Consider the following 23,500-nt stretch of genomic DNA (forward strand, 5'->3'; position numbering starts at 1 on the left):
GTCAAGACAAGTATTCTCTTGACCTGGGGAGGATGAAGGTGGTGCTGGTTGAGAGGAATCAGAAAAGCTTCACCTGCACGTAGGCAGGCTCATTCCCAGATGGGGTCTTCCAGCCGAGGCCTGTGGCCAGGTGGTGCCTCTGGCCTGGGTTTCACCTCCCAGAGCATCAGCTCCTGTGACCACACCCTCCAGGGCTCTACAGCCACGTGACTCAGCCTCCAGAGAGAGCAACCACGGTCATCTGCCTAAGAGTGAGCTCGTGAAAGTCCTTTGCAGGCAGGCTTCCTCAGGCTTCTCTGATAGCTCAGTTGGTAAAGAATCTGCCTGCAATGCAGGAGACCCCAGTTTGATTCCTGGGTTGGGAAGATCCCCTGGAGAAGGGAAAGGCTACCCACTCCAGTATTCTTGGGCTTCCCTTGTGGCTCAACTGATAAAGAATCCGCCTGCGATGCAGGAGACCTGGGTTCGATCCCTGGGTTGGGAAGATCCCCCGGAGAAAGGAAAGGCTACCCACTCCAGTATTCAGGCTTGGAGAATTCCATGGGCTATCCATGGGGTCACAAAGAGTCGGACATGACTGAGCAACTTTCACTTCACTTCACTTCCTCGGCTAGAATAGTTCTGTGCTTGTGTATGTGGACAGAGGTCCACAGAATTTTGCTGAGTTAATGAAATGGGTCTCAACACATTACACACAACATGATTAAATGTCTATACAAAATCTAACACACACACACACAAGGAAACATATCAAAATATTATGTTAGTCACTCAGTCGTGTCCAACTCTTGGTGACCCCATGGACTGTAACTCACCAGGCTCCTCTGTCTGTGGGATTCTTCAGGCAAAAATACTGGAGCGGGTTACCATTTCCTTCTCCAGGAGATCTTACTGACCCAGGAATCAAACCTGGGTCTCCTGCATTGCAGACAGATGCTTTACCATCTCAGCCACCAGGAAAGCCCATCAAAATATTAACTGTCATTATTCCAGGGAGAGGGTGAAAACACAAATATTTATTTTCTCTTATCTTTTTGCTGTATTTTCTAATCTTTATACAATGATGAATTACCTCTTTTTTTCCCTCACTTTTGCCTCTTTTGGAGAAGAACTAAGTACTAAGAAGCAGAGCCCTTACCCCATGCATTCAAGGCTCAACTACCTATGGTTAGAAAATATCTAGTTATTAACCAGAAATCATGATACCATGTAATCACACTATCTGGAATGGAGGAGCATCTCGGGTGAAAACTGCACATAATTAAATTACCTTTGAAAAATCCCTCTCTCCACGCATTCAACAGAGCCCGTTTTTTCACAAACCTTCAAAGCAGTCACCTTTCAGATGGTCCCTGAAGGAAGGTGTGCCTTGTTGGGGCCAAGTTGTATGAAAATAAAAAACACTTGTATCACACTCAGCCAGGTGAGGGGGGCGTACAGGGTCTCTAGCAGGTCCCTCCTGATGATGCTTTTTGCTTTGCAGGTTTGACAGTCACTGTCCCACCAGCACAATATAGATAGCAGACACTCCTTTCTCTCTTCTCTGAACTCTTATCAAAAACTTCTCCTAGAACCTTTTTTTTTTTCCCCCAAATGAATGTTTAAAGATTTGATCATCACTTAAGGTGTCAGCTCTCCCAGGGAAGAGTCATTAAATAGAAAAGCTGAGTGGGGAAAAGTTCGGGTTTTGGGGACAGCATGAGTGAAAGTTAAAGTCGCTCAGTCGTGGCTGACTCTTTGTGACCCCATGGACTATACAGTCCATGGAATTCTCCAGGCCAGAACACTAGTGGGTAGCCTTTCCCTTCTCCAGGGCATCTTCCCAACCAGGGGATCAAACCTAGGTCTCCTGCATTGCAGGCGGATTCTTTACTAGTTGAACCACAAGGGCAGCCCAGAGAGCATGAGGGCCTCCCAAAAACTCTATAACTAGACCTCATAGCCAGTCAGCTCGTCTCTACAGATAACTGTGCAATGTTCCCTCTTCTTAGAATGCCCAGCCAATAGCCACCACTTCACTCAGCGCAGACAGCACCATCCCATGGACGGTTCCTTGGCAGCCCATTGGCTGAGACCATAGATGCCTCTGGGAGCAGGGCAAACCCAGCTTACATGGAAGGCTTGGCTGTGGGTCTGTCATACCCAGCATTAGTGGGGACCCCCACTGGGGACCCCTGGACACGCCACCGGTTGTCTTCTCTAAACGGACCTATTCCTTCTTGGACAGTCAAACCTCAAAACACATTTATGACTATCAACCTCAATTTTATTTCTAACCAGAAATTAACAACATGATTAGAAGTAAACTCTGTCTTCTCCAGGTTTTCAAGCAAGAGGTAAAGTAGCAGACCTATCGCAGCCACAGCAATTTCTATATTAAATGTTTGTAGCTGAATACAATCACGGATTGAATAGGGTCCCTCTCTGCCAAGCACTTGTCCACCCAGAGCCTCAGAATGTGACCTTGTCTGGAAATAGGCTCTTTACAGATGTAATTAATGTGGGGTCATCCTGGACTAGGGTGGGCCAGGAACACATGGGGGGCCCCCAGAAGCTCAAAAAAGCAAGGAAGGACCCTCCCTGGAACCTTCAGAAGACGTGTAGCCCTGATAACACCTCTGTTTTTACTCTGAGCCACTATAACTGTGAGAGAATAAACTTCTGTTGTTTCAGGCCACCCAGGGTGTGAGCCATTGTTGGGGCAATCATAGGAGATCAACAGAAGTGCATTTAACCATGTATTTAACCATGGTAACAGCTGACATTTATTGAGAACTTGCTATGTGGCAGGCAGTGTGCCAAGGTCTTTAATTATGTTAACATCACCTAATACTCATGACAGCCCTATGTTGGTACTATAATTATTTTCCTCATTTTACACAGAAGGAAATTTAGGCACAAGAGGGTATTAGTCACTTGCCTGAGGTTCACATACCAGTAAGTAGCAGGACTGCGATTTATATGCGGGCACTTTGACTCAAAGCCCCTGTTCTTCACCATCACCGTGCGTTACTGCTTCTCACCAGGGCACGGTCCTTCATGTTTGTTTAGGCGCTCAGTCTTGTCCGACTCTGCAACCCCATGGACTGTAGCCGCCAGGTTCCTCTGTCCACGGGATTCCCCAGGCAAGAATACTGGAGAGAGCTGCCATTTCCTTCTCCAGGGGATTTTCCAGCCCAGGGATCGAACCCAGGAATGCAGGCGGATTCTTTACCACTGAGCCACCTGGGAGGCCTGATCCTTCATGTAGCTTCATGTAAAACTGAAAAGAGAACCCCTGGTCTTAAAGCTTTTTAGTTATGGTGATTCAGTTAAAAAAAAAAAAAAAGCACATTCTTGGATGCAAATTTTATCATAAGAAGAAACAGAATACAAGATCTGAACACAACCTCTTTCTCTTTCTCTCTCCCTCTTTCCCTCCCCTCACCCCCCACCCTACACCCACACATTTAGGTGTAAGCAGTAATCACTTATTTGATTTATTTCTTTAACAAACATTCAGTGAATAGGCGCTTTGAACGTACAGTTGAGTCTGACTATACTGAAATTTTCAAAATATTTCAGTGGTTTACATCTACAGAACCAGGACAATCTAGTGTACACAAAAGCAGGAAATGAGAATTAGCCATCATCCAGGCTGCCAGAAAGAGTTCTTCATTAGGATCCCTTCACTGGGCCAACTTTAGCAAGAACTTATCATCAAGAGGCACAAAAATATCTCCTAATTCACTTCTCTGCATTTTTTTCCTGTAAAAATTTTCATGTTCCTCTGCCAATCCAGGACAGCGGCTGAAGCTTCACTGTTGTTCAGTCGCTAAGTCACGTCCGACTCTTTGCGACCCCATGGGCTGCAGCATGTCAGGCTTCCTTGTCCTCCACTATCTCCTGGAGTTTGCTGAAGTTCACGTCCATGGAGTTGGTGATGCTATCTAACCATCTCACCCTCTGCCGCCCTCTTGTCCTTTTCCCCTCAATCTTTCCCAACATCAGGGTCTTTAAACGCGTATCTTTAAATACTCAGAAAACAGTGTCTGAGTTTAGGGAGTTGTCTTTTCTTCTCAAACATCCATTTGTTTGTCACTCAGATAAAGTCCAATCTTAGAAGGACCAAGGTAACAGGACTGCAGTGACCACGAGTGAAGGAGGAGGGTCAGAAGATACAGCGTCGCCTCATTTACAGCCACATGAACGCACGCCCCCCTCCCTGTGGTCCGGCTCCGCCTCCTGCTCTCCCTGAGTGTCCTGACATTGTAACTGATACAGAAGAGACTGTTTATGGCTAACTCAAGTCCCCACGTAGAAAATGGATGAGGGAATTAGACGTGACTTTGAATCTAGTGTCCTCACCTGCAAGTTCCATGACCTTGAGCAAATGTGTAACTCCACTTGGCCTCATCTTCAGCAGTATGTAACATCTATTCTTAATTCCACCGTGAGGCTCACATGGGATCATGTGAACAAATTTCCGAACTGAAAACCTGGTACACATCAGTCAGACAGCAGGTGTCCCTGTCCATTCTCTGCACTTTCTTTTTTTGTTGTTGTTTGTGTTTTTGTTTTTACTTTAAATCATGTCATCCTTTCATCTGTCCCTAAAAGCTTTAAATATCAGATGCCTAACTAGCATTGTTTCAGTTACCTCTGAGTGCTGGATTCAGTTCAGTTCAGTTCTGTTCAGCCACTCAGTCATGTTTGACTCTTTGAGACCCCATGGACTGCAGCAGGCCAGGCCTCCCTGTGCATCACCAACTCCTGGAGTTCACCCAAACCCATGTCCATTGAGTCAGTGATGTCATCCAACCATCTCATTCTCGGTCTCATCAGCTACCGGAGAAGCAATGGCAGTATCATAAAGTGTGCTCTCTACTAAATTGTGGTCACAGTCATATTTTTCTAAAGCTGAAAGTATCACCTCTGGACCCTAAACCCTGATGGACTGAGGAATATGCAGAGATGGGAATGGACACCCCAGTCTCTGCATCCCAGGGGTCACGCCCATGAGTGCAGTTCCTCATATAAGGTGTCCATCCCCATTAAGAGCCAACTTAGGTCACCTTAACGATGGCTGGGTCCCTTCCTAAATCAAAACCCATCAGGAGACAAGAAAGCACTGAAAGAGTTCAGGACTCCATTTTGCTGAGAGGACTCAAGCCTAAGTTCAAGGAAATTAAATTGTACCCATCAGTCCAAGTCCAAGACTCAAGTCCAAGTTCAACCTGTAAGGGATGAGGATCTTGCCTCCTAAAGGAGTGTTTCATGGTAAGCGGGAGGAGGTGGCTTTGGCCAATGCACTTTGAATATTTCCAAACTCTGCTTCTCGGTGGCTCCAGGCACTGCTCAAGGAGCAGAGGAAGTCTGTGGGCTGCCCTTGTAGAGTGGGGTTTGAAGCCTTTTAGGGAAGGTTCATTTCAAAATATTATAAAACACTTAGGGGAGAGAGAAAAGAGAAACACATCTTAGGATTGCACCCTTATATGAAACTAGTTAATGGCAACAATCCCAGGAGGAGGAAATGGCAACCTACTCCAGTATTCTTGGCTGGAGAATCCCATGGACAGAGGAGCCTGGTGGGCTACCGTCCATGGGGTCTCAGAGTCAGACAAGACTAAGCACTCACACACCAATGGGAACACCGGCCATTTTTTCTGATTGGCCTCCCCACTCTTGACCCCAGCTTGGAGAAGAGTTGATACCAGCGGGAAGAAATGTTTTTCATGGGCTTCTTTTTCATTGCCAGTTGGAACAGGAGATTTTATAGATTTAGACTCATGCCTACAGGAACAAGAATTCTTTTTCCTCTTCCTCTTCCCCTTAGAATGTTATTCAAGAAGGGAAAACTCTCCTCTATTAATATGTTTTTTAAATCTTCAGACCTTAAAAATATCATAAAAACATACAGTCATTTGATTTTAAAAAGAAAGAAGAAAAGTTAAGAAAATTCTTGTGGACAAAAGCCTGTAAATACTTAGGGATAAAAGGAAATGCTTTTGACTTGATTCTAAAAGGTCAGAGCTGCAGAGATGGCCTTCAAGCTTAGGTGACTTCATTATCAAATTTTATGGTGGTAAATAGCATTCTCCCTGACCTGGGCTTTTCTTTGGGGTCCCAGATACAAAGTAAAACCTGACCTATTAACTTTTCTGCAGAAAGGGTTTTTTAAAATTCAGTGGTAAAAACAAGCCCTTTGTAAAACACCAAATGTAATAAAGGACAGAGTTTTGGACTTTGCCTCACATAAACGATAAATAACTTTAAGTTTGTGCCCATTTCTATTACCCACCAGGTTTTGGACCTTTTTGGATAAACAGTTTTCATTTTCCTGTGTATGTTGTTGAATGTTTTTATTCCTCATTCTTCAGCAATAATGAGAATTCAGTCATTTATGAAGTTTATAAAAATAATACTCTATCATTTCCTAGAAATTAGCCACGATTTCAGCTGAAACTCTACCCATTTCTTTTCTTTCATGAACCTAAAAATTATCAGTGTCATAAATTTTCTGGAGGGTTTGCTTTTAAATCACTCACATTTTTTGCTCCCCTTACAAGCATGTCCATACCAACATTCTGATTGACCGTAAGTATTTCGTTACATCCGCAGGACATAAAGTCCTGCCCCTGGTGTGCAGCGTCTCCTCTTTGCAGCCTCCTTTCATGGTCATCATTGCCAGCAGGCAGCCCTGGCCTTAGCAGGGCTCATCCGAGGCATCCCTTGGCTAGAGGAAATTCACTTTCTTCAATGATCAAACCTGAGGGGTCTTGAGCTGTGTTTAATCTGCCATCTTATAGATCACCCTGGCTCTGAACTCATTCACATACTTTTACCTCCATCAATTGCAATTGACTGTAATAGTGGATGGTTTAGATAAATGGATATTTTGCTTGTTTTGCCCCAGTGAGGACCAAACCCTAAGGAAACAGAAATGATTAGGGTCAACTACTCTCTCTGAGCATCCCTAAGCTTGGCATCTTAAATATATGATCTCCAAGTTCTCATGAGGTCTGGGCATAAGATATAGATATTGTGTAGTGTTTAACCCAGCCTAACAATAATCCTCTAGGTAGGCTTCTAAGTGATGAGTTTATGAAATATAAGGTGGCGTCTAAACTATTCAAGTTCTGTAAGGTAAAGATTCTCAGCAAAATTGAATCATTGGCAGTAAAAATTTAACATATCTATGTTCTGGATGAATGAAGCAAGATCAAGTGGTTTGATCAGTGCTGCTGCTGCTGCTAAGTCGATTCAGTCGTGTCCGGCTCTGTGCGACCCCATAGACGGCAGCCCACCAGGCTCCTCCGTCCCTGGGATTCTCCAGGCAAGAACACTGGAGTGGGTTGCCATTTCCTTCTCCAGGGGATCTTCCTGACCCAGGGATTGAACCTGTGTCTACTGTGCCTCCTGCATTGCACGTGGATTCTTTACCACTAAGCCACCAGATAAGCCCCATTATGATGGGCACATATCATTATTTGGGGCTTCTCAGGTAGTTCAGTGGTAAAGAATACGCTTGCCAACGCAGGAGACCCAGGAGACCCAGGTTCGATCCCTGGGTCAGGAAGATCCCCTGTAGGAGGGCATGGCAACCCACTCCAGTGTTCTTGCCTGAGAAACCCATGAAGTGGCACGCGTGTGACGCAACTTAGCAGCTAAACCACCACCAGGCCTCATTGTACATTTACCCAAACCCAGAGAATGCACAATACCAAGAGTAAGCCGCAGTGTAAACCATGGACTTGGGGCGCCTCTGATGAGTCAGCATCCTTGGCAGATCAACAGTGTTACTGTAGCAAGTGCACTAATCCGGTGTGGGTGCTGACGGTGGCAAGGGCTGTCCGTGTGCGAGGACGGAGAGCATGTGGGAAACCTCTGTATCTTTCTCTCAATTTTGCTGTAAATCTAAAACTGCACTATAAAGTATTAAAGAAGAATAGGGGATTTTTTTGCAATTTTACAAAATTTTATTTTCATCCTCCCAGAGTTTTCCCTCAGCCCTACTTCCTAAGACTTTATATGTGCTTAATGTTGAATGAACTCTGGGAGTTGGTGATGGACAGGGAGGCCTGGCATGCTGTGATTCATGGGGTCGCAGAGTCAGACACTACTGAGCAACTGAACTGAACTGAATCGTACATTCTCTCTTTATATTTATACTTTAAAGATACCCCTTTAAAGGTACCAGTTCAAAGGTAGATCAACAAATAGATATGAAAATGACAGCTTATCCCTGCTTTTTTATTAAAAGAGGTCTTCTAAGAACTCTTTATTAACTTTAACATGACCAAATTTTATTTTAATATTCTATCCCAAAGTTCAGACTTAACTGACCTGAATTTGCTTCCTTTCAGTTCAGTTCATTCACTCAGTCGTGTCCGACTCTTTGTGACCCCATGAATCACAGCACACCAGGCCTCCCTGTCCATCACCAACTCCCGGAGTTCACTCAAACTCATGTCCATCGAGTCAGTGATGCCATCCAGCCATCTCATCCCCTGTCGTCCCCTTCTCCTCCTGCCCCCAATCCCTTCCAGCATCAGGGTCTTTTCCAATGAGTCAACTCTTCGCATGAGGTGGCCAAAATATTGGAGTTCCAGCCTCAGCATCAGTCCTTCCAATGAACACCCAGGATTGGTATCCTTTAGAATGGATCTCCTTGCAGTCCAAGGGACTCACAAGAGTCTTCTCCAACACCACAGTTCAAAAGCATCAATTCTTCAGTGCTCAGCTGTCTTCACAGTCCAGCTCTCACATCCATACATGACTACTGGAAAAACCATAGCCTTGACTAGATGGACTTTTGTTTAGACGTCTACAAATTTACCACTCCAGGGAACAATTTTACTTCCTGTGTTACTCTCAGAAGAGTTGGATCAAGTATAGCTTAGAGAAGGTTCCCCAATTTAAACTCCTACATGAGTCATTCTCTCTGCAGGCACCAAAATATTCTTTAATATCTTCTATTCCTTTCAATCCTTTCCTTATGACCAGCAATGCAGCCAACATCATTCTAAACTAATATTGTTTTTTAAAAGAAGGAATCTGTACATTTTAGAGTTTTCTCAGTTGAAGAAAGTTAATACTATTTAGAACAGTGGAGCAAGAATACCTTGAATTCCAATTTCAACATTATTGAAAAAAACAATTTGAACAGTCATGTGACTCTCTTGACTTGCAGTTTCTTTATAAATTGTATTAATTATATAAAATGTATTATTCACAGGACTGTGAGGATCAAATGAACTGATGTAGGTGAAAGCATTTTTAAAATCATTTATGTTATGAAAATGCAAATTATTATGAAGGATATTAATCACTAAGTCAGAGGTCCTGCAGTTTAGGGTCTCTTTAGAGAGAGGACTGCAAAGTGTCAACGTTGCCTTTCAAGAGCAACCAGGAAACCTGCTCAGAACTTCTCTGTCCACATGGGTAGTGTTTCCCTAACTGGCAGCAGAAAGCTGAATATCCCTCCTGTTTACATTACTGCTCGCCCACATCTATAGGGCAGTGACAAGCTTTCTCTGGAGCTCAAAGATTACAACGTCCCACAAGACATTAGACCTCAGAGCAGTCCTGCTCCATGGCCTGCAAAATGGCATTCAGAGTCAGCGCAACACTTGCATGCCATGACCCTAATTACATCTCTGTCTGCATCATGGAATTTTGATGAATTGTTTAACCTGGAGCACCGTTAAAGCAGCAGATACACTTGAGATTAAGTAAGAATGGATTCTAAAGCAGCTTCTTGGGGTTATGATTTATTGAGGTCTTTAGAAAATAATACTGGTTGCTTGAATATAGAGTTACAAAAAAAATAAAAAGGAACTCCTAGACCCTAGAAGCCTCATCTAAAATTTTTCCCTTATCCAGAATGATTAACAGTCTCTCTGCCCCTCGCTGGGCTTTCCCGGTGGCTCAGCAGTAAAGAACCTGCCTGCTGCGGAGGGGCCACAGGAGACAGGGGTTCAATCCCTGGGTCAGGAATATCCCCTGGAGGACGGCATGGAAACCCACTCCAGTATTCTTGCCTGGGAAATCCCATGGACAGAGTAGAGTCGAACATGACTGAAACAATTTAGCACACACACACACACACACTGCCCCCTTATTAAGGATTATAGCTTCAACTCAGATTAATGAGCCCAGGTATTTCTCATGTTTAAGCCAAATGTAATTCAAATATTTGCACAAGACCATTGCCAGTCACTTCTTTCTAAGAAGTTAACAGAGATTATCAAGGTTGCCAGTGAAATGCTTTCTAAACTTTACTATTAGAGTAATTGAAATTAAATCCCTTTTAAATAGATCTACTCTAGCCTGTTGGCTTTTTATAATTCCTTAATAAGTGTCTCCTATAATGGAATCTTATAAATTTGGTTTAAAATATAAATTAATTTATAAAATATAAATTAAGAAAATCAAATCAAAACAGGAAACCAAGTTATAAATTTCAAAGTTTATAGGCCCCCCTCTCCTATTAAATAAGCAAAATTATTATCTTGTGTGACTTTGTAGTCTCCTACTGAATCAGAAGCCACATGTGGTTATTACAACACTTTATAACCCCTTAGAAATATAAAGGACTAGTGCAAAAAGTTTTATTTCTATTATCATAATGAATTTATCATTATTCAGACTTTCAGCTTTTACTCTAACATTTAAATGTCATTGGGTGATTTATTTCAACACTTCTTCAACTTCTCTTAAATTGTTAAGTTTGTGAAGCTCTTTTTGTCACAAAATCAAAGTATCTCAGGGTTGAAAGGAATATTACATTTATTCATATTCAACTGACATTTTGTTGAACTCTTCCTTTTAGGCCAGGCACTGAACTAAATACGTTCACATATCTTACTGTATTTAATCATCACAGCAATTTTGAGCTGTCGGCATGAGCACTCCTATTTGAAGAAACTGAGGCTTCTAAGAGATTCAGTCTGTTATCCACAGTCACAGGGCTTTGGAACAACCGCAACCCCAAGCCTGGTGTTTTCTCCGTGATATACACCAGCTCAGTGATCCCTTTACAACACACCAGTGACTGGGATCCACACCACACCACAGGAAGGGGCTCATTCCATATCTAGACATTTCCAACAGCTAGAAAGGCTTCCTTTACCCTACACCACCATCTCTATCAAAGACAGCAAATGCATGAAGAGAGAGTAGATATCCAGCTCTGGCTTCAAATCCCTGTGCCTTTAAGAACTCAAGAATGTACACATACCTTCAAACCTCCCAACTCCAAGAAGGACAAGTGAAAACATCTAACCTAAAGGTTGAAATAACCTGAAGCCTTGAAATAATCAGAACTCTAAATAATGTGAAGGTCACAAAAATGATGCCCTTTTTCTTTCCCACATATTAACTTCACGGTTCCAGCTGAAATACTCTGCACTTCTTTCATGAATCTAAAAGGAGCCAGTCTAAAAAAAGTTGTCCTGAGGGTGTTGCTTGTAGATTACTCATGTTTCGGCTCCAATGCAAGCAGGTCTACTCAGCCATGTCCACGTTGCCCTTGAGAACCTCAGCACGTCTCCAAGGCGTCCTTCTCTAGGCAATAGTCCTGTGTATAATGGCCAGTTAGTGAGTGCCATGGAGAGTAGGTAATACATCCTGCCCAATTTGTCCTCTTTTTATCTCACCACTCTGAGAGCTAAGAGTAGGCCTAAGTCCCAAAAGTTCTGAATAATTTTCCCTTCTTTCTTTGCCTGCCTTCCTGAGGTTCTCTCTGTATGGCTGATTAAGGAAGCAAACACACACACACACACACACACACACACATACACACACACACACACACAGAAAAACAGAGGCACATTTGAACTGGACCTATGGATTTCTAACTGTGAGCCTCAGATAACAAGACATTTCTTTGTATTTCTTAGGGCACCACCCACCCACACAGCTTGTCCACAATTTTGTGTTTATAATGGATCAGACCTTTCTCTCCAAATGTATAAGGTGAGGGATGAAACAGGGGACATTGGGAGTCTGACCAAATAAATTCTTCTGACATGAGAGACCACTCTAAATTGCTTTATAACAAAGAAGGTGATTTGCAGGGTAAATACAAGCCATGCTCTGTGAGTTTTCCTATTGATGAAATTCATGCTTTGAATTACTGATTGATGGCTGCCGAAGCATTGCAATATCTCTGTTCTAGTCTGGAAACAGTGCTGTAAGCAATGGGCTTCTGATGACTGAAATTCCAAAAAAAAAAAAAAGAGAGAGAGAAATTACCAAAGTAAAGCTCTACATCCAATTTTATAAGGAGCTAGGAGGGCAGACGCACTTGATCAGCCACACTGTCCACTCACATCCTTGCTCAGAGGTCACAGAGAGGAATTCAGTCTATAGCTGGGCACTCTCAGCCTCGGTACAGCCCACGCATCTTCATCATGACTGCACAGCAACCCTCTGCTCACGACAGGAGTTCTGCTTCCTCTGGTCAGAGGATAATGTGGAAATTATGACACAGATAAAATATTTATCCTCTGGACAAGAGTAAGGAACTCACAAGCCAGGACATGGCTGGCTAGCACAGTAGATAGAATCCAGAATAAGTGTCTTTGTCTGTTCTGGCTGCTATAGCAGAGTACTATAGACGAGGCTGCTCATAAACACAGGAATTTATTTCTACAGTCTGGAGACCAGAAGTCCAAGATCAGGTGCCAGCGTTGTCTGCTGAGTGTTTTCTTTTTGGTCACGTACTTCTCTTTGTATCCTCACATGGCAGAGGGGTCTCTTTTATAAGGGCTCTAATGTCTTTCATGAGGGCTCCACCCTCTTGACCCAATTACCTCCCAAAGGCCCCACTTTCTAAAACCATCACTTTAGGCTTGAGGATTCCAACATGTGATTTGGGGGAAGCACAAACATGCAGACCATAGCAGTTGGCCTCCTCTTTCACAAACACAAACACGAACCTGTTAGTAATCATCTGCCCCGGCCCAGGTCTCCCCTTCCTATTGCTGACCTCACCCCACACCAGCAACACACACACACACACACAGGAACACACACACGTGACTCATACAGACACACATTCACACACATACACACACGTGTGCATTCACACACATACACACATATATACACACATACACACGTTACTCATACAGACACACACATTCACACACACACACATATATACACACATACACACGTGACTCATACATACACACACACATTCACACACATACACACATATATACACACACATACTCACATGTTACTCATACAAACACACATACACACACACACTATTAAAGTTACTCACCACCATTACATTGCCGGGATATTTGGTATTTTTTTTTTAATAAATTTTTAGAGCATCTGTAAGTTTAAAAGGAAGAAATTGTGGAAGAGTAGGAACAGTTTAAGGAATATACTTGGAGAGTAGCCGTTCTCCCCCCTAAATAATTCCCTGCAAAGTCACTCACTTCCTTTCCTGTGGCCTGATGCTCCACGCATCAGAGCATCACTCGAGGTAGCAAGAGTGGGTCTGGAGAATGGCGAGGCTGTTACTGTTTGGCATATAATTGTGGATTTGGTTCTTTAGAGCCAGGTGTAATTTAGGGGTGAGGAAGATGGCAGGCAAGCTCTGTGAGGTGGCTAAGATGACTTCTGTGAGGCCGGAATTGTTTAGTGAGAGGAGGAAAGAGCAGGGTAGGCAGAAGGAGGCTGTCAGAGAAGCTCTCCTTCTTTCAAGGTCTTGCCTGAGGCCAGCCCGCCAGACAAAGACAGGGGAAACTCGTCCTTCCTCTTCCTGGCAGTTTCCTTGCGCCTAAGTTCCAGGATGCAGGCTAATTGCATAATTGCTGTAACTTAGTTACATTGTCAAATAAATAATCTCTAGTTATTGATTCATGTTAGAACATTGTACTGTAGGAAAATGTATTCCAAGCTCCTAAAAGCAATTTATACTATTATAATGCACTATGTATCATTATAAACATGCTATTAGCATAGACAGCGTAAGCATTTTTCCTTGAAACCACTTGGTCTTCATACCCATCATTTAAAAAGACTGCCTAGCATTCCGTCCAGTGGATTTGCCAAAATTTATTTAGCCTAAGTATCTCAGAAGAAGAAAATGGCAACTTCTATTTTTGCTCTTGAAATTGTGCCCAATTTTTTATTGTTAAGTATTAAACAACACTGTGGTAAGCGTGTTTGTAAAAGGCATCTCAGTATTTACGTTATTTATGGAGGATGGATTGCCACACGTGGAGAGGTGGAGCGTGAGGATGTAAAGTGTTTGACTTCCCATGTGTGGAGCCGATCTCATGTCCCAGAACACAGCGCAAGTGTGCACGCAACACACGAGAAACCCAGTTCTCCCAAGGCCAGCAGCAGTGTGTTCTTTTCTTCATTGTTGTGAAAATGATAAGCCAAAAATGGTTCTTTGTCATTTTAATTTGCACTCCATTAATTACTGGAGAACAAGGAATTCAAAAGAAAGACAGATGTGTCACAGAGAAAGGTGGCTGGAGGGCTGCAGAGTCGTGCAGGGCCACATTACGAAGGTGGAGTTGGTGTCCAGGTTCTGACGTTCCCTTTGCTGGTGTCCCAGGGTGGGCAGGAAGGAGGAACACAGCTGACAGCCACCTCGTGCACGAGATAGTGTGCAAAGGAACTGCCAGAGGTCAAGTGAATACTGTTCATCAAAACGTAGCCAATGTGTATTGTTAGCCCAGTGATCATACTCAAGACACCTACACTAGAAAATCACTAGTATTAGAGACATATATGTTCACAGAGCGGTCATCACGGTATATTCCTGTGTGATAATGAGGCATGGGGACTACGATTTAACTATGATACACAACCACGAGAAAGAGTGAGACAGACATATTTATTCGTGTGACAGAATGTCCATGATATATTATTAAGCTTAAAAGCAGAAAATGTAAAGTTCGATTGTGTTTGCATTAGAAACTCATGCGTTTCCTGGGCAAGCACCCTATTCCGAAGGATTCCTGCAGTTCAGACACCTTCCAGTGATGATAAATGGATGCATGATACTACGTGTAGCATTCTTTCAGTTTTCTTTTACCTAGAAAAAAAGGTGAATCCACTCTGCTTTTGCCATTAATCTAAGCCATAACTCTTCCCTGCACCAAAAGGCACTGAATATTCCAATTGTTAACATCTAATGATAGAGTCAATGAGAGCCCTGGCCAAAAAAAAAGCATGGATATCTGTGCTGTAATATACACCATCCACACAACACACACACGCAGGGTTATTTTCAACATGAGTGGAATCAGACTGTACATGGAGCAAAATACTGATGCAATCCTTTCATTCTTTAAGAAGTTTTATAAACTCTTGGCACTAGTTACCTCCAGAGGTTACCTCCACAGGCAATGTGATGGAGTTGGGAAGGGTAGGATGTTAGAAATATTCTGCCCTTTTGCTGTATGAAAGAGTCCTTTTTTCCCCTTTACAATAAGCATGTGTGATTTTTGAAAGCAAAACTGAAACAAGTAGGTATGTTCACCTCTCTGGATACCTTCATTTTCATATTTCCTAATGAGAAAAGGATTTGGACACTTCACCTGCACCCTGTTAGAGCAAACTACAGTGAAACAGAACAGTTTTCAACTTGTTTACTATCTGAATTCAATCTTTGATGAATTTTTAATTTATGCTCTTTGAGCCTATTTATTTGGCAAACTATTCATTAAGATATTAGAGGCTCCAGTTCCACTTAAATGTGACAGATTGATCACAGCTGTTAGCTTTTGCTTCACCCTTAAATCCTTGAAAAGGATTAAAAAAAATACAAGTCAACCTGAGCAAAGAGGACAGGCAAGGACAGAAAGCAAATGGAGGAGCTGAGGAGACAAAGGCTAGAGCCTTAGTTGGTAGAAGGAAAAAGTCCTTCAAGCAACCGACTTGTGCTCTGACCCCCAGAAAGGCTTAGATATGGGGCCCCAGGTGTCTCAGAAAGATGGAGTTGACAACAGAGGATTGGCTTCAAATATATAAATGAAGCCAGGCTTCCCCTTGCAGCAGGGTAGTTGCCCCTAAAGCTGGATCAGGCAGAAAACTAGTGATTCCCTCATTGGAGGGACAGGCTCCAGATAGCAGAATTGAGTGAAAGTTTTCACTGGGGCTTCCAGGGTCCTGCCTGCAAACTCCATCAGAGAACAACTGGAGGACTGTTTTGGGGATAAAGTGTTATCTCTGAAAGAGGCAGCTGGTAGATAGAAATGGGCCAGACCTGCCACCCAGCTGTGAAGCCCACCCAGTAACAAGCTCCTGGGCAACACGTCCAGCCTCAGTCTCACCTCCCATACCATCCATCACTTGTCACGGGATTCAAGTCTCTAATGTGACAAAGACCAAACAGAAGATCTGGTGTAAACAAAGATCATACTGGGAGAACAAGCTGTTTTGAAAAACCAAAAAACTACCATTCATATTCTCCAGTGCAGGTCCATTTGCTGCCTAACAAATTGCTCCCCAAACTTAGTGGCTTAAAATATCAGCAGACACTTCATGGTCTCAAATAAGGTTTCTGGGGACCAGGAATTTATAAGGACTGTAGGGTGGTTCTGGTTTGGAGGCTCTAGGGGATTGCAGTCGGATGGCAGCCGGACCTGGAGGAGCCAGGAGCTGGCCAGTCTTCTCTCCCTCCTCCCGTTGACGCAGGGCTCCTCCCTGTGGCCACCACACTGCACTAGTGTGACTTCTTCCACCAAGGAGGACTTGAGGCAGGCAACTGCTTTCCTGGCTAAGCATGGCTCCAAGGTGACTGGTCCAGACCCCAAGGCCGGAATCACATTGCCTTTTGTAACCGAGCCTCTGAGGCCGTGCACCATCATTTCTGCCACATCCATCCGGTTCAAGCAAGTCCCAAGGCTGCCCAGATTCTAGGGGCGGGGAATGAGAGCTCTTATGACAGTCACCTTTGGAGAACTTATCAGAGAGCTAAGAGAAGGCACTGCATCCATGAGAAGGGAAGGAAATACGCCCTTTCCCCATGCAACTCAGAGGTGAGAAATTAACAATTTGAAAATTAAAATCTGATAGCAGAGTTTTTTAAATGAAAGATTTAGAGGGTAAAAATCTAGCAAATTGTTCAGGAAAAAAGGAGAAAAGAGAGAAACAGAAGAAAGAGGATAAAATCAGTAAGTTCAAATACAGGTAATAAAAGATCTAGAAAAAGAAAACATAGAAAAGGGGATGGAGAAATTTGCCAAGTGGATCAAGACAATCTCCCTGGGTTGAAAGGCGTGAGTTTATAGAATGAAAGGGTTCAACATAAAAAAAGGGGGAAAACTATATGAATTCATAATATTATAAAACTTATAATATTATAAAACTTATAATATTATATTAGAATTATAACAATTGTATGATCATATAATAAATATAATATATTTATAACATATCATGTATTTATAATATACTATATTATATAATTGTATGATTATAATATAATATAAATATATAATAATATGTTATATAATAATTATAATATTATATAACTTATAAAACTCATAATATTATAAAATTATAATATTCAAAATACTATCTATCTAAAAATAGATATAAGTATAAAACTCTAAAAGCTTCCAGGATGCTGGTAAAGAAGATTAGAGGACAGCAGCTATGCACGAGGCCAAGAGAGCAACCAGCTCAGCTTGAAAAAGGAAGATGGATGGTCCAGGGTGCTATTTCCAAGGAAAATGTGGACGAGTTACAGAAAGGAGAGCCACACTTCCAACCAAGGAAGGAGGGACTTGTGAGTGATAGGCACGCAGAAAACACGGCAGAAAAGAAATGAAAGATTGCACTGGGGTAGAGATACAAGTGCTGTGAAGTGTGTATGATCAAGAACAACAGGGTAAGCTTGTTACCTAGAAACAGGGAGTTAATGTCAGGGGAAGAAAAGGATTGTTTCTAGGGAGTGGGAATCGGGTGGGGTGGTAGAGTGGAGCGTTCCTATTATGTGTTCTGAGCCTCGTAGAAGTAAACTGAGTTCTTAGACTCCGTATGTCATAACATCCTTCAGAATGATAAACTTATATACCACATTAAAATGATTGCTGAAAAGTGAAAATAAAAAGCTGTAGAAGAAAGCTCTCCCTCAAAGCCACTGGTATCAAAAAGAATGAAATAAAAAACAACAAAAAAGAAATATCTGTCTTCAATGCAACGTGGACATAGTCATTACTGTAAACCACAAATCAGAAAGAATAAAGGCCAAATACTTTGAAATTTGGATCAGAACAAGAGAGGAGGCAGTGAAATCATGTTTTTGCTAACTTTATTTAACTCAAAGTTTAACAGCGCCTTTAGTCTCATTCCAGTTTCTGTCCCCTATTACATTTCTGTGAAATATGACTTTATTTTTTTTCCTGTAAAAGTAGCATGGGAGATTGTAAGTTATTTGCACCTTTTTGGTGCTAAGTTTTTCATAATGAGCACAAATTTCTTTTAAAAAACAATCTAATTGTTCTTTTTTTTTTTTAATGAAAATGTTTTTCAAGTAAGAGGATTTTCACCTATTTTAAAATTACCTAAAAGTCAATCATTATCTTTCCTTTTCCTGCAAATATTTTACCCATACAGTTGTTTTCACATTAAATATTACACTTTGAAAATACCAGTCTGACCATACTGTGCAGACTGAGAGGTCAGCACCAAATGACAGGCATTTAGAAGAAGGTACTGATGTTAGACGCTGATTCCATTCCCGCCAGGGCACAGATGAGAACCAGAGCCAACGCACTCATTAGCTTGGGTGGGCACATTGCCACAGCACCATTAGAGTCCCACAAAAATATGTTCATTTCTTTAAGAATTATAAGAAAAGATGAACTTTTATGTTGAAGAAGCTATTTTGATATATGAGTGTATTCATCTTTATACCAACACAGTTGTAAACTATGAACTTTTATAATTTGTTAGGAAGGAAAAGGTTCACAAAGACAAATGTGCCCCAGCTCCCAAAAGGCCTTAATAGGGCCCTGATGAGGACTCTGGGGCCTAGAAAGATTTCTGTAGTTGGAGGTGGCAGAATCTAGACCAAACTTCAGGTCTTCTAACCCCAGCTCGGTGCTGGGGCAACTCCCAAGCCACCGCCTGGCTTGGGTACCAACACTCTCCACCATCCACCATCTCCACGCATCTCTTCTGCCCTGAGCCAGGATGCACCTTCTGCTGCAGCTGGGTTGGCCGCACCTCATTTCCCACGGTTCATCACAAACGTATCCCACCTAAGCTCCATCCATGCTCAGAGTTCCAAGACCACTAGAGCCCATTACCAATTCTGGTTCTTGTTCCTATTTGCCTCACATGGAGTGACCTCCCTGTGTCCTCTGCCTGCTCCAGAGTGACCTGCTCCATAGGGGCTTTGTTCCAAGGCACCTTCCAAATGCCTTTCAAGATGAGTCCAGCCTTGAGTGATCTGTGCCATGTGTGAAGGAGCTTCACATTTACTAACAAACTATCTTCTCTCGTATCATTTGTATTATCTCATCTTATCCTCTCTCCCTTATTAGTTTCATCCCCCTCCCCAGTTATCTCAGGGTGCTGGAGAACAGAGACCCCATTATATAGAGTACATGGTCAGCACCCAGTAGATTGGCTGGAGTCTCTGACTCCTCTGATAGTGAGCTCCAGCAAGACCTCTTCTGGGCCCCTGAAGCCTTATGCTTCCCCATGTGGCCCAGATATTAAAATATCTGCCTGCAATACAGGAGACCCGGGTTTGATCCCTGGGTCAGGAAGATCCCCTGGAGAAGGGATTGGCTACCCACTCCAGTATTCATGCCTGGAAAATTCCATGGACAAAAGAGCCTGGCAAGCTACTGACCATGGGGGTCACAAAGAGTTGGACACAACTGAGTGACTAACACTTCCTTTTTCTTTCTTATATTTGTAACCCCTGAAATAACCTTTAACCTGTCTGATTGTGAAATCCTCAGACCAGGGCTGATATCTTTTCATCTCTGTGTCCTCAACCCCCAACACAGTGCCTGGCTCGAAGTAGGTATTCTGTAAATATTTGATGAATGTGTATTTTCTAGAACCAGCTTTCAGTTGAATTTCCAAATTTGGGAAATGTTTATTTTTAATGTGAGCTCCCCACCCCTAGGAAAAAATAAGGGAAAAAGAAACCAAGAAGCCAACTTAAGAACAAAGTAGAAATTGTGAAGGTTGTTTCCATAGAGGTTGTAGTAGACTTCTCCAAGTTTTCTTCCCTCCAGGGTTAAGTTCACAACCTAAACTGTAACTAGCTCTTCTCCAGGCTAGATGAGCATCCACTTAAATACTGTTGGTCTTGTTTCCATTCGTGTAGTCAGCTATCACAATGATGCATCACAAAGGCTTTTCGTTCTTCTTTGATGCTACTTTTTGTTTGTTTGGGTTATTTATTTATTTATTTGACTGCATCAGGTCTTAGTTTTTGTTTCTTTCTTTTTTTTTTGGCTGCATTGGGTCTTAGTTGAGGCATGCGTGCTTAGTTGCTCCGTGGCATATAGGATCATAAATTCCCCAAAGACCAGGGATCGAACTCATGTTTACTACATTACAAGGCAGATTCTTAACCACTGGACCACCGGAGAAGTCCCCATGTTATTTTTTAAAATCAGAAATGCACAGTGATGGAATAACTCCAAAACTGTGATATTCATTAAATAATACAAGTCAGAATTTTACTATATCCTATAACTGAGACCCTTATAACATTGTTCTGGCCATCTGAAGATCAGTTTTATTTCCCCATTTTCTTGGTGAAACTCCTTTCTGAGACATCACTAATATTTCCAGAATACTCAAATCACAACAAAGACCATGGGCAGAAAAGCAAGGCTGCTCAGGCATTCAGAGCACCGTATCTTACAAATGCACCACACTAAGCTGCGGAGGACAGCGGGGGTTTAGAAATGCCTATCAAAAAACACCTGCGTCGACACTGGACCTGTCACAGCCAATCAGTTTGGTTTTGGTCATTGCACCTGATCACTGTCGGCTTTGCAAGCACTAAACTGAAAGCAAAAGCATAAATTGGATTTATTTTAGTATTTTTAGCATTTAGCTCTTTTAGCATTTTAAAAGAGCTTCTAGGAGAACCTCCCATTTGCAGACACAGATAAGATTCATTTTTCCCAGGGCTGACCAATTTCAGAATCAATTGACTACTCACCTCAAATAGCAATCATAACTAGAGGTCCATAAAATTGCTTTTGGATGTCAAGATTCAGTAAGAGAAACCGTATTTTGAAAATACAGTTAAATGTCTCACATCTTAATTCCAAATGAAATAAATCAGCCATTAATTAGACATTTTTTCTAATCTCTGATGTGGCCAATCATGGAAGATCTCAAGCAGCAAGACTGGGATGAACTAGAGGCAGCAAGTTGAGGGAGATGGATCTGAATCTAGAAACTCACCCCTCCCGGGAACAGGACAGAAATTTGGGACATAGAGATGCGGCAGGAAGTAGTAGAGGGAGGGGCTTAGGAACAGGATGGTGATTGGCTCCTTGCAGGGGAGCTCCCAGAAGCCTAGCAATGACGGTGTGTGGCACCTAACTGAGCATTTCACGTGTGTCACTTCACACACTTGCACAAGCATCCAAGGAGGGAGGTAGTTTGACTGGACTCATTTTAGGAACGCGAGAAGTTGATGTGTGGAGAAATTAAGTAGCTTGCCCCAGGTTATCTAACTAAATGCCAGAGCAAGGATTTGGACGTCAATAATCCCGCTAGTGGTAAAGAACTCACTTGAAAATGCAGGAAATATAAGAGAAGCAGGTTCCGTCCCTGGGTGGGAAAGAGCCCCTGGAGAAGGAAATGGCAACCCACTCCAGTATTCTTGCCTGGGAAATCCCACAGACAGAGGAGCTTGGCGGGCTAAAGTCCATGAGGTCGCAAAGAGTTGGACATGACTGAGCGACTGAGCACAGAACTGCACAATCCAGCTGTAACCCCCGACCCCTTAACCACTGAGCCCTGATTCTCACAGGATGTAATGAGCTTCTTTTGGGGGCAGGTCCTTCCTGGAGTCTGCCAGCTTGCACCAGGATCCAGGCTCCGCAGAGGGTCGCAGGGAACAGCCCCTGTGAGGGGGGCTCTCATTTCTACACAGAGCATCCCTAACTCCTTGAGTGCACATTCCTAAGGAAAAAATGTGAAGCATGAGTCCCTACTTACATACCTTCACTTATATATTCATGCATAAATTTTGTACAGGTGCTACTAGCTTAATGTACATCATTCAATATGATTTTATTCATAGGGAAAATTTTTCTTTTACACTGAAAACTGACCATAAATTCACTCCCAGTAGCATTAACTTTGGAGAAGGCAATGGCACCCCACTCCAGTACTCTTGCCTGAAAAATCCCATGGGCGGAGGAGCCTGGAAGCCTGCAGTCCGTGGGCCTGCAGTCCGTGGGGTCGCACAGAGTCGGACACGACTGAGTGACTTAGCAGCAGCAGCAGCATTAACTTGCACCAGCACTGAAGACGTGTGTCCCTCTCCAAAAATATAATTTTTAAATAACTTGGGTCTGGTTTTAATTTTGACATCAGAATTTCTTGGTCTAGAACCCAGTTCTCCAAGAATTATCCCCTGATACCCTTATTTATCCACATATGGATGATGACTTGGAAAAAAATGTGATGCAAGACCTTCGACATATTGCATAGTTCTGAAACTATATATTAAGGAAAAAAATAAATAAATAAAAAGCCTGCAGCAATAACCCCCACCCCCAAAAGTGTTACCCAACAGGACAAATTCTCTCTCAAACAATTCTTTTAAAATCTCAGAAACAAAGTCAAAATGTCAATCCTTTCTTTTTAACATTCTCACAGCAAAGCAACAGCCAGTGTACAAAATAAATCTTTGGAGTTCAATCTAAGCTACTACCATCAACAGAACATGTCTCATTTGGGACAAAGATTTCTTTTTCTGATCATTGAAATAACGCACACACACAAAAAAAAGAAAAATTGAAAGCAAGCATCTCAGCCATCCTGACAGTCATGAGCCCTCTGACAGCTTCCCTTACTCCATCAGCCAAGGGTCATTATAGCAGCTGCCTTCCGGAAACCAAGTCTGATGGGAAGAGGTGGAGCTTAGCAAAGCTGCTGAAACATCCCACCTGCAAAACTCATTTAAAACTGAGATCCCCATCAGTCTTGTCCCAAAGGGTCCCCTCCATCCTGCACAGCAGAGATGAGTTCTTCACGTTCCATTCGTATGGTCATCACTTGAGTTTTCCCTGAGGCTCTGGAAAGCTAAAAGGTTATTTCCAGCTAGAGTCACTGGACCTTAGCCCTGTATGCTTTTCCTGGACAAATCTCAACCTGGCAGTAGCTGTTGAGTGAGACTTCTGACCCCCACATTAAGGGGAACACTATCAAGTTCTTCGCCATTAGCACCACCTGGGAAGCCCATAGTAACATACAGAGGTCATCTTTTCAGATGCATCCCCGTTAGCCACCTGGACCCTGCTGAGACCATTCCAAT

General features: G+C 42.7%; 1 protein-coding gene across 1 annotated transcript in view; it reads left to right on the top strand.

The window, feature by feature from the left end:
* CNTNAP2 (contactin associated protein 2) overlaps positions 1-23,500 on the top strand; it is a 2,308,807-nt gene that overhangs the window by 2,083,496 nt on the left and 201,811 nt on the right. The window lies entirely within an intron of this gene.

The sequence above is a fragment of the Bubalus bubalis genome, chromosome 8, assembly GCF_019923935.1.
Source record: "Bubalus bubalis isolate 160015118507 breed Murrah chromosome 8, NDDB_SH_1, whole genome shotgun sequence".
In the NCBI taxonomy this organism is placed as follows: domain Eukaryota; kingdom Metazoa; phylum Chordata; class Mammalia; order Artiodactyla; family Bovidae; genus Bubalus; species Bubalus bubalis.